General features: G+C 45.4%; 1 non-coding gene across 1 annotated transcript; it reads left to right on the forward strand.

Moving 5' to 3' along the window:
* The first annotated feature begins 886 nt into the window (after positions 1–886).
* On the forward strand, positions 887–988 carry LOC123463102. The gene has a single exon (XR_006638714.1). It is a non-coding gene; the product is annotated as a U6 spliceosomal RNA (small nuclear RNA).
* Positions 989–4,364: the final 3,376 nt, after the last annotated feature.

Genomic DNA, 4,364 nt, shown 5'->3' on the forward strand with positions numbered 1-4,364 from the left:
GTTTGGGAGTCAGGATGACTGCTGTGTCAGCCTGAGTGAGAACCTGCCTTAGGGAGAAAAAAAATAATAATAACAATAAATTGTGGTTTAATTTAGTTATGTTGTTGCTATTATTACTGTGTTTTGTTTTGTTTTTCGAGATCGGTCTTGCTCTAATCCAGGTTGACCTGGAACTCCTGGTTTCAGGTAGCTCAGATGTCATTGTTCTTGAACTCCTAATCCTTCTGCATCTACCTCAAAAATACAGTATGCAACACTATGCCCAGTCAATAAATTGTTTTCAAACATATAAACTATGTAGCTGTAAGGCCAGCACTTAGAAGGGGATGATGCAGAAGAGTCATCAGCCTGAACTTCATGGTGACAGCCTGTTCAACAAACCCACTAGAGGGCTGGAGAGATGGCTCAGTGGTTAAGGCCCTTACCTGCAAAGCCAAAGGACTCAGGTTCAATTCCCCAGGACCCATGTAAGCCACATGCAGAAGGTGGCACATGTGTCTGGAGTTCGTTTGCAGTGGTTGGAGGCCCTGGTTCACCTATTTTCTTCCTCCCTCTCTTTCCCTCCCAAATAAGTAAATAAATAAATACCCAAATAAGTAAATAAATAAATACCCACTGTATGCCACCGGGCATGGTGGCATACATCTTTAACCCCAGCACTCAGGAGACTGAGGTAGGAGGCTCTTCAGGAGTTCGAGGAGATCAGCCTGAGACTACGTAGTGAATTCCAGGTCAGCCTGGGCTACAGCAAGACCCTACCTTGGAAAAAAATCCAATAAATAAATAAATATCGTCTTTCAGATAAGGAGACTGAGGTTGTGCAAGGTTACTTAGCTTTCTGATCTACTAAATTCTCTTCACGTTCTAGTTGGAAAACAGTAGTCTTGTGCTCACTTTGGCAGCACATAAAACTGAAATTATACAGAGAAGATTAGCATGGCCCCTGCACAAGGATGACATGCAAATTCGTGAAGCATTCCATATTAAAAAACAAACAAACAAACAAAAAACCACTGGTCTTCTACTCCAATCCAATCCAAAAACCCTAGTTAATTTATGTGGTTGTTTTTGAACCTAAGGCTTTGGCCTTGACATTAAGAGAATAAGAGACTAGAGCGAGAGGTTGGTAATCATTGATTGAGTCTCTTCCAAGTCAAGTGCTATCCTTTCTGGGGCAAAATAAGCATAGGGGTCACCACTCATAGAATGCCTCTTCTGTAAGCAGTGATACCCGTAGGGCTTAAGGGAAATGCCCTTGGATCTGGCTTTACAGGTTCACACCAAGGCTTAGACACCCTTGGCACCTCACTATGACTTGTTTCTTCCATTTTAGGGATAAAGGGCATAGCAGCCCATCACGCTCAAAATATAAACACACACCACCATCACAATGACTGCTTGATGATAGAGGCCTGTAATCCCAGCTATTCAAGAGGCTGAGGCAGGAGGAACATGGATTCAGGGAGTGCTTGGGCTATTTCAAGGCTAGCATGGATAAATGATTCTGTCTCAAAGTAAAAAGATGAAAATAGTGGTTAAAGCACTTGCCTGCAAAGCCAAGGGAAGCAGGTTCAATTCTCCGGGACCCACATAAGCCAGATGCACAAGGTGGCACATGTGTCTGGAGTTCCTCTCCAGAGTTCTCGCTCTCTCTTTCCCGCTCTCAAATAAATACATAAAAGTAAAATATTTTTTCAAAAGATGAAAATTAAAACATTGCTGGGGATGCCTCTCAGTGAGGATGGAGGACCTGAGGCAGGCCCAGGAAGTTGGGACCCACTGGCTCGCCTAAGTGGGCTTTCGAGACTTGTCCCAGGATGCCATTAGGGTGTGGTGGGGGGGACAAGCCTGTCAGGGAACCGGAAATGAACACAAGGGTCCTCAGAGACTTCTGGTACCCAAGCCTGCACTGTGGCGCAGCCTGGATGGGCTCAAGGATGACAGGAGCCAGTCACCTGAGGCCTTGTTTGGTTTTTGTCTGAATGGTTTTGGTTTTGTTGAGACAAGGTCCTTGTAAAAAAAATTTTTTTTCTAATTTATTTATTAGTTCAGGGGGGACATGTTAGAGTCTCATCCTTGTAAACAAACTCCACATGCCTCAGCCATATTTTTTGTTGTTGTCTGACTTTCCGTGGGTCCTGGGGAATCAAACCCCAGGCAGATAGCCTTTGCAAGCAAGTTCTTTTCATCACTGAGCCATTTTCCCCAACCACAGACAAGGTCTTATGTAACCCAGGCTGGCTGTGACCTTATTGTGTGGCTGAGTTTGGTTTTGAACTCTTGATCCGCCTGCCTCCACCTTCTAAGAACTGGGGAGATCATTATTTTTTTTATATTGGTTTCTTTTTTTATTTCTTTTATTTTATTAATTTTGGCTTTTTGAGGAAGGGTTTCGCTGTGGTCCAGCCTGATCTGGAATTCACTATGTCATTGTATGGTGACCTGGAATGCAAGGCAGTCCTCCTACCTCTGCCTACCAAGTGCTGAGATTAAGGGCATAAACCACCACACCCAACTTTATTTATTTATTTATTGGTTTTTTTTCCAGGTAGGATTTCATTCTAGTCCAGGCAACAGCTTATTTATTTTATTTTTGACAGTCTCATACATTTATGCTGTATTTCAATCATACCCCATTACTTTCTTTTTTGCCTTTCCCACTAAACCCCTTCCTCCCAATATAATGTTATCATTACTTTTTTTTTAGTTTTTCATGGTAGGGTCTCACTCTAGCCCAGGCTGACCTGGAATTCACTATGGAGTCTCAAGGTATACTTGAACTCATGGCGATCCTCCTACTTCTGCCTCCCGAGTGCTGGGATTAAAGGCATTGGCCACCATGCCTGGCTCATTACTTTTTATTTTAAAAATATTTATTTACTTATTTGAGAGACAGAATGGGTGCTCCAGGGCCTCTAGCAACTGCAAATGAACTCTAGACTCATGTGCCACCTTTACCTGGGTACTGAGCAATTGAACTCAGGCCCTTCAATTTTGCAGGCATACACTAACCACTAAGCAGTCTCGCCAATTATCATTACTTTTTTTGTTTGTTTGTTTTCGAGGTACAGACTCATTCTAGCCTAGGCTGACCTGGAATTCACTATGGAGTGTCAGGGTGGCCTCGAAGTCACGGTTATCCTCCTACCTCTGCCTCCTGAGTGCTAGGATTAAAGGCCTGCACCACCACTCCCAGCATCATTGCTTTTTTAGTGGTACTTGGGATTGAAACCAGGGCCTTGTACATGCTAAGCAATTTCTCTTACCACTGAGCTACATTCCCAGCCCCACCTGAGATCTCAAACTGAGACCTGAACATGAGACCAGTAAGGCACATGCCTTTAATTCCAGCACTCGGGAGGCAGAGGTAGAGGATCACCGTGAGTTTGAGGCCACCCTGAGACTCCATAGTGAACTCCAGGTCAGCCTGGGCTAGAGTTAAAACCTACCTCAAAAAAACAAAAAAAAAGAAAAGAAAAGCCAAGCATGGTGGCGCACGCCTTTAATCCCAGCACTCGGGAGAGGCAGAGGTAGGAGGATCGCCGTGAGTTCGAGGCCACCCTGAGACTCCATAGTGAATTCCAGGTCAGCCCGGGCTAGAGTGAAACCCTACCTCGAAAAAGAAAAGTAAATAAGTAAATAAATAAAAAGAAAACCAACTTTTTCGCCAAGTTGGCGCTGCAAGCGAAGCAGGAAGCTCCGGCTCCTCCCGACGCGGAAGCCGAAGCAAAGGCCCTGGAAGCCGAGAAGGTGGCGCCGAACGGCGGCCACGGCCACAAGAAGAAAAGGATCCGCAGGCCCCCCACCTCCGGAGGCGGCCTGAAGACCCTGGGAAGAGCGCCCCAGGAGAAGCGAGCTGGACCCCGGTGCCCTCACCGAGTCCCCCTGGCCACCAGCTCGGCCACGAAGGCCGGTCGAGGCTAGCAAGCCCCGGATCAGACAGGCTGCGAAGAAGCCGTGACACTGACGTGGCCCGAGTCACCGCCCTGACCACGCCTGGTGGACAGAAGAAGGCCTGTGCCCGGCTGGCTCCCGGTTATGATGCTTTGGATGTTGCCAACAAAATTGGGATCATCTAAACTGGATCCAGCTGGTTAATTCTAAATACACTTTTTTTTTTCACCACATACGTGTGTGTGTGTGTGTGTGTGTGTGTGTGTGTGTGTGTGTATATATAACCAAAATGAATAAATAAATAAATAAATATTTTTTAAATGTGGCTAGCACATTGGGTTGACATACTTCGACAGAGATCAAGCCAGCATGTCCTCTTAAACATATATTAAGACGTTGTTTTGTTCCCACTTGCTCAGAGGAGTAACTTTGACATCATCTCAGAAGGACGAAAACACCGACTGGCAAAC

Source organism: Jaculus jaculus, chromosome 8 (genome assembly GCF_020740685.1).
Source record: "Jaculus jaculus isolate mJacJac1 chromosome 8, mJacJac1.mat.Y.cur, whole genome shotgun sequence".
Classification (NCBI taxonomy): Eukaryota; Metazoa; Chordata; class Mammalia; order Rodentia; family Dipodidae; genus Jaculus; species Jaculus jaculus.